The sequence below is a fragment of the Lycium barbarum genome, chromosome 4 (genome assembly GCF_019175385.1).
Source record: "Lycium barbarum isolate Lr01 chromosome 4, ASM1917538v2, whole genome shotgun sequence".
In the NCBI taxonomy this organism is placed as follows: Eukaryota; Viridiplantae; Streptophyta; class Magnoliopsida; order Solanales; family Solanaceae; genus Lycium; species Lycium barbarum.
This window is the reverse complement of record NC_083340.1, coordinates 135,237,686-135,245,525: the sequence shown is the minus strand read 5'-3', so window position 1 is coordinate 135,245,525 and position 7,840 is coordinate 135,237,686. Positions and strand designations below refer to the sequence as shown.

General features: G+C 34.6%; 1 long non-coding RNA gene across 1 annotated transcript; it reads left to right on the top strand.

Annotated features, from left to right (window-relative positions):
• The first annotated feature begins 5,485 nt into the window (after positions 1 to 5,485).
• Positions 5,486 to 6,008, top strand: LOC132638645 (uncharacterized). Its single transcript, XR_009581840.1, has 2 exons — positions 5,486 to 5,622; positions 5,705 to 6,008. It is a non-coding gene; the product is annotated as an uncharacterized LOC132638645 (long non-coding RNA).
• The last annotated feature ends 1,832 nt before the right edge of the window (positions 6,009 to 7,840 follow it).

The following is a 7,840-nucleotide window of genomic DNA, read 5'->3' as shown; positions in this document are numbered from 1 at the left end:
AACATACACTGTCACGGTTCAAATACATAACAACACACAGTTGCAAATACATAAACAAATGCACATTTAGTACCTTATTGCATTGCTCCTTTCTGTCCGATAGTTGAACCTATTCGTAATTGCATAATTCACCATCACAAATTTTAATGTATCTTTATCCTTGTATACTTGATCGACGGCAACTACTTTTTGGTTCTTGTCATCAATAACCATACCCTTGTTGTTTTCGAATAATAAATCAGCCTTTCCACAACTTGATGATGCAAAATCATGGGAACCAACTGTTTGATTCGTGTATCCGATTTGCAAATAATCACCTTCAACACAACTCTCATCCGATATACATACCTCCATGCTTCTATCAGTTGTAATGATACATAATGGGTACATTGGTAATGCTTTGTTCTCTTTCTTCAGTTCCACATACACCCTAACACCCATGTCATTGTGAATTTCCATTGGAATATAATGACCTTCAACCATGTATTTTATGCTTATGTTTTTCATTTTCGTGTCCAAATTCAATTGTGTTGCAACTGTTTGTAACAATTCCTCATACGTCGAATACTCCTTGAAAGTCACAACATCGATTTTGTAATTGACGTATTTATTCTCGTCGTTCCAAATACCAGAGTGTCTAATCAACGATGAAATATTGGCCATTTTATATAAAAAAAAAATCCTTGAATCACTGTGTCAACATAAAACCTGTAATATGTATGTCCTACATAAGATTCACGTTCAAATTTAAATAATTTATACAAATTAGAATTACTCACTAATAATTCTAATATAACATACACATACTGAATTACACTCCAGAATACATAGTTTAGCATAAACTGATATGAAAAATAGTTGACAAATACATAGTTTATATAGTTCAGAAATACATAATTCAGAAATACATAGTTTAGACAGTGCATAAATACATAGTTTGGATATTATAAAAATACATAGTAAACATAGTTCAGTTCACATTGTACAGAAATACATGGTTTAGATATTGAATTACAGTTCAGAAATACATAGTTTAGATTGAGGAACAAAAAAGATATGAACTGGATCTTCGGAAAGTTATTGATGAACACTTCGAAAAGTTATTGGAACGTGTAAAAGAGAAAGCATATTGGAATATAACATACATATATTTTGACACTTCAGAAATACTTAGTTTTAGCATAAATTGCTACTAATATGAAAATTAGTTCAGAAAACATAGTTTAGCTTCAGAAAAATAAAAGATATGAACTGGATCCTTTTTTTTGGATTCCTAACCATTCATGTACATTAACATACTTTCAACCGAAATTTTCAAAAGCATTATTCATTCATTTGACACGCTTACAATGAGATTACATCATTGTTTTCTAATATCAGTGATGAAGATAGAAATAAAAAAAATCAGAAGAATAAAACAACTCTGACATTATGATCCAAGAAAAAAATTGAAATCACATAAATACAAATTGAATAGACGAAATTTGTGAAATGAAAAAAGGTGTTTTTGCACGAATTACCTAATGATTGGCGTGTTTGTGTTTGTTACTGTAATTTCAGATGTGTTGAAGATTTAATTTGAAATTTGAATTTTTACGTTTTTGACTGTTGAAGAATGAATGGAAGAATAGTTACGTGTAAGGAAAGCGAATATTACAGCTTATTTTGTGGAAAGGAAGGTAAAAAATATATTGATTTCTCATTTAATATCACCACGTTTAGAGGCTAAAATAAAGGAAGTTGTTCCTTTTTTTACCGTATGCTCATGTATTTGCTGACAACAAATACATCCGAAAACATACATAAATTAGCAGATTTTTAGCTACGAATGGTAATATTAAAAAGGGTAGTTACAAATGGTAGGAAGCCACAATAGGGTAGTTATTTGAGAAATTTTGCCTTTTTTGAAGGATTGAGTGAGGGGAAATTAATTCAAAGTTTTTTTTTTTTTGGCTACGTGCACTCCCTACATGTTCATTTGCATTTTGTGAATTGTGGGTGTTTTCTCAGTTTTGGACGGCTATTTTCTTTCAACGAAGAGAAAATACGCAGTATCGCACAAATAGAGGCAAATTTAGAATTTGCAGGCACGGTTCGCATTGGTTTTAATGCAAATTACAACTATTAACAGAAGTTAAGTTTGGTTATATATTCGGTCGGACCAATACGAATTAATTCGGCTCAACCTTTTAAGATTTTTTATTCAAAAACACATCATGCGATCACGAAACCGAAGTAAATTGCCCATTTAATCTAGTTCTTTCGAACTCAAATGCTATTGAAAAAAATGTCAAAAGAAACATAACGTTTTTAAATAGATTATTATATCCCTTTCATAAAGTTGTGGGGAAGGGGTGGGCTTGGAATGCTAACGATGTTTGAGGTTAGAGGCGGATCCAGAATTTGAACTTTAAGCGTTCAACCTTTTAAGATTCTTAGTTGAACCCATTTTATTTTAAAAGTTATGGGTTCATGTCTACTACTTAATACAATTTTAATAAATTTTTACACATAAAATTATGCTCCGTACCGAAATTTAGGAGTTCAATTGAAACCCAACCTTTAAAGCTACAGACGCCCCCGTTTGAGGTTCGAATGGTCAACCTCGAGGTTTTCTTTATTATGTATTGTACTATTTTATTCGTCTATACGTTTAATCAAGTCAACAAACATCATCTAATACAATGGAGGCAGTACCATAGTGTAGGAAATTTGGGTCCACCCATAAGGGGTGCTTAAGGCCCATTAGGGTAATTAAACCTAGCCCTAATATTTCCTATATAATAACACTTACAGTGTAAGATAAAATACTTCTGTAGTATTTTTTCTGCTCTTCTCTTCTCTACAATATATTAGGGTTTAGACTGTGATTTAGGGAGTTGCTCCGATATATCGTGACAACCACCATCGGCCAGTAATTCCAGCCGCGCTTCGACTTCCGCTTCCGCTACACGAAGAACACGTACGTTCTCCTTTTATGGTTTACGCGCTATCTAATTAATTTAGATTAATGTGTTATATATAAACCTACATTGGTATCAGAGCCATAGGGTTGGTTTTCTGGTCTGACAAATAATTACAGATCTGTTCTGATTTACTGTGTGTATCTAGAACTAGGTATTTATTTTTTTTGCACTGTGCAATTGGAAATAATAAAACTTTGTAGTATACTGATTTAAAATTACGTTTTAAATCAGGTTAATGTTTTCTTATATCTGGATATGTTTCGACTCAGAACCTTTATCAATTTTGTTCTACTGATATGAACTAAAGTTTTGAAATCTGTTAAATATTTAGATTTTAACCGATAATAGATTCTGAAATCAGTTTTCAGAAGAGAAAAAAAAAACCTACGACCTATTCCAGGTTTTCACTGGTTCTCAATGCTTCCTTTATCATCTTCCTTTCCTTAATGATGATCCTGTTCCAAAGGCTATGAAAGACTTCTTTAACGATCCTAGGGTTATGGCTGTTCAAAAAAAAAAAGTGTGTTGTTATTAATAGGCTTAAAGTTGATTTTGGTATTGAGTTTGCTAACCCTGTTGATCTCAACAAATTAGCACTGAAAGGTTTGGATTGGGATGATTTGGATCTATGTCGTTATAGCCTTGATCGTATGGCTAAGGCTGTACTGGGAAACCATTGGGATGTGACAACCTAACATTATCTTAGAGAAGATATATTTTTTTAATGGGTTTGAGTAGTTTTTTTTTTCTTGGCAGCATTACAAGACTTGGGCTTAGAGCCCATATCAATTTTTCTGGTTTTTTTTTTCGTTTTTGTTAACAGAACAAGTGAATGGGCTAAAGGCCCAGTTCACACATTGCTGCATGTGTTTGGGCTAATGGCCTGAATTAAAAGATTTTGATTTTATAATTCAAATCCAGATTAAGAAAATTGACAATATGGACTTAATTTTCAGAATATAAATTCAGTATTTATATTTTTTAATGAAATTAATTATTATCTCAATTAAAAAAATGTTAATTAGTTTGTCAAATATGTTTAACATGTTTTAAAATGTTAATTTGTTTAACATGAGATTTATTTGCTAATTTGTTTAGCAAGTTTAAAATGTTAATTAGTTTAACATTAGATTTATTTGACTGCTTCGTTTAACATTAGTTTTTTTTGTTGATGTGCTCAACATGCTTGAAATACTAATTAACTTGACAATAAAGTTATTAGTTATTTTTTGTATTCTTGGAAATGATAATTAGTTTAACGTTACTTTCATGTTAATTTGTTTGATGTGTGATAAATGCTAATTAGTTTAACATCATTATGGTAAAGTCTATGTTAACATTTTTAGCATGTCTAATCAGTTAATTAGTTTAACACATTTTATGTTAATTTAGCATGAAATATATGTTACTTGGTTTAACACTAATCTTTCTTGATTTGTTTAACATGTGTACTATGTTAATTAGTTTGACATTAAAATTTCGTGTGAATTTATTAGCATGCGTATAAAAGTTAATTTGTTTAACTGATAATCCATATGGGATTATAAAATCATGATAGACAATTATGTTGCCTAAATATGATTAAGATGCTAAGCTAGGTAATTGACTAGGCTAATTTTCATGATATTTTAATTTCTGGATGATGATTGGGAACATAGTGAACTCTCGACTCCATGATTAATATATATGTTTATTACCTTAGTCAATTGATGCTTAGTTTCATAATATGTATGTGTGTTGAACATAGTGCCTTGCGTTTTATTATTTTAATGGTTCTCATTATTTTTTGTGTGTGTTAAAGAATGACTACTGCTTCGAAAAACATTGTTGCTAAGCTAAACAAAGGGCTGAAACTCAATGGTGACAACTATGAAACTTGGAGTTTGAAAGTTCAATATGTGCTGGAAGAGCAAGAGGCTCTGGAGGCCATTAACAACGTCATGAATGAGCCTGAGGATGGAAACACGGTTCAACATAGGCGTGACCGTGAAGCGTATTATGCTTGGCGGAAAAAGGACTCCACTGCTCGCATTACGTTGCGAAGCACCTTGGATGATGACATCCTAAGGGAGTTCAAGGATCACCAAAGGGCTATGGAACTTTGGATTGCTCTGAAAAATAGGTTTGGTACCTGTTCTACTGCAAGGCTAAGATCCTTGACGATCAAGTTTGACTCATACAAGAAACGCCCAGAGCATTCAATGAAAACGCATCTGAGGCAAATGACGAACATGATCGGGGAGTTAAAAGATGCTGGTCATGTGTTGACCGATGAACAACAGATTCAAGCTGTCATACGCTTTTTGTCTAGTTCGTGGGATCATATGAAGATGCACTTTACTCATAATGAAAGAATCACAACTCTGGAAGATGTCCGGAGGCATCTTGAGTTAGAGGAGGAATGACTTGAGGCTGCAAAGCCAATAGCTGAGTTGCACATGGCAACAACCTCCAAAAACAAAGGTGATCCAAAGCGAAAGAACTGGGAAAGAAGAGAGGGCCACCTCAAACTCAGCCAGCTCAGCCTGCTAAACGAGCAAAGACTGAAAAAGGAAAGAATAGACGTCCCAAACGTGTCAATGTTGCTAAAGTGAAGTGCTATAATTGTGACAAGAAGGGTCACTATGCTAAGGATTGCCCTGAGCCTCCTAGAAAGGTATTTCATAAAATTCGAATTAGTGAACTTTGTGTTTCTAGTTCTGTTTTACTAACTGAATCTAATCCTTTGTGGATTGTAGACTCGGGAGCAACGGACCACATAGCTTGGGAGCGCAATGCTTTTGTTGAATTTCGGCGAGTTTCACGTGGAGAAAAGTGGATATATGTGGGAAACAACAATAAAGTTGTTGTTGAAGGGATCGGTACATGCAAGTTAGTCCTGCGTGGCGGTCGAGACCTAATTCTACATGATGTCCTCTATGCACCAACAATTCGTCGGAATGTTATTTCAGTCTCTGTTTTGCTTAGGCTAGGATTTAGCTTGTTTTTTCATGACACTTATCTCAAGTTGACTTATGATTCAACATTATTTGGTTTTGGTCATGTGACCGGAGGTTAATTTATTATGGATTTGGATTATGGTTCATTCAATAATAATGCTAGTTTTTCTATGTTTGCTTCTACAAATAAATATGATAGTGATGTAAACATATGACATGCTAGACTTGGTCATATTGGCCAACAAAGAATGCAAAGGCTAGCGAAACAAGGTTTGCTTGCCGGCATTGAACATGTGGAATTGTCCACTTGTGAAAATTTTCTAGCGGGAAAATCTGCATGAAAACCTTTCGATAAAGCGACTAGAGCTGAATATCCTTTGCAATTAGTCCATTCTGATATCTGTGGGCCTATGAATATTAGAGCTAGGCATGGAGCAAGTTATTTCATTACATTTATTGATGATTTTACCCGTTTCAGTTATGTCTACTTAATTTCCCACAAATCTGAAGCAATAAGTTGTTTCAAACGCTATATAAGCTTAGTGGAAAATCAATTAGACAAGAAGATAAAAGCTCTTCGAACTGATCGTGGCCGGGAATACTTATCGACTCAATTTAATGGGTTATGTGATGAAAAGGGAATAGTTCATCAGTTGACTATCCCAAATACTCCACAACAAAATGGTGTTGCGGAGAGAAGAAACAGAACGCTCCTAGAAATGGTTAGGTCAATGATGGCACAAGCTAACCTCCCAATTAATTGTTGGGGTGATACTTTGCTTACTGCCACCTATGTACTTAACCGAGTGCCTTTAAAATCAGTTGCAACCACTCCATATAAGTTATGGACTGGAAGACATCCTGACCTGAGTGTATTAAGACCTTGGGGTTGTGCTGCATATACACATGATTCCTCTCACAAATATGGCAAATTGGGTCCGAGAGGAAAGAAAAGTATCTTTATAAGGTACTCTGAAACCTCAAAGGGTTATGTGTTTATAGGTCAGCAAAACAGTGGAAGTGTAACTGAATTTGAATCACGAGATGTCACATTCTTAGAGAATGAGTTTCCTAAGAAGGGAGAGGTAGGTCAATACCTATCATTGTTTGAGCTATGGGATCAAGACGTACAAGGATCTCTTCATTCGAGTGGGAGTATTTTAGCAGATGATGAATTAGTTTCTCATCAACAACCTCTTCCATCATCAGGTGCGAATGAAAGTAATCCTTCTACACTTAATGAAAGTGACCAAATGGATCTTGTTCCAAGTGGGAGCGAGATGGTCACCGATCTTGTTCTGAGTGGGAGCAGGTTAAGTGTTCTTGATCCGACTGGGAGCAACGTTGATCCAAATGGGAACAATGATGAATCACAAACTAGATGTGGTTCTCGTAAAAAGACTCCCCGCCGACGATTTGACATTGAAGGCGGTGAATTATTTATGATGCTCCTGCAAGATGAAAATGAGCCTAAAAATATAAAAGAGGCTCTCTCATGCCCTTCTAAGGACAAATGGACAAAAGCAATGGAAGATGAGTTGGAGTCTATGAGAGTCAACAAAGTTTGGGAACTAGTTGACCTCCCTCAGGGACGCAAAACTATTGGGAGCAAATGGGTTATCAAAATAAAGCTCAAGGCTGATGGCACAATTGAAAGATATAAGGATCGACTAGTGGCAAAAGGGTATACACAGCAGAAAGGAATAGACTACGACGAGACTTTCTCGCCTGCTGTTAGGTTTACCTCTGTTCGTCTTGTTCTAGCTATAGTTGCAAGCTTGGATCTTGAGTTACATCAAATGGATGTAAAGACTGCCTTTCTCAATGGAGAATTAGATGAAGAAATTTATATGGAACAACCTAAATGTTTCATTGAAAAGGGCCACGAACAAAAGGTTTGTATACTTTTGAAGTCTATTTATGGCCTCAAACAAT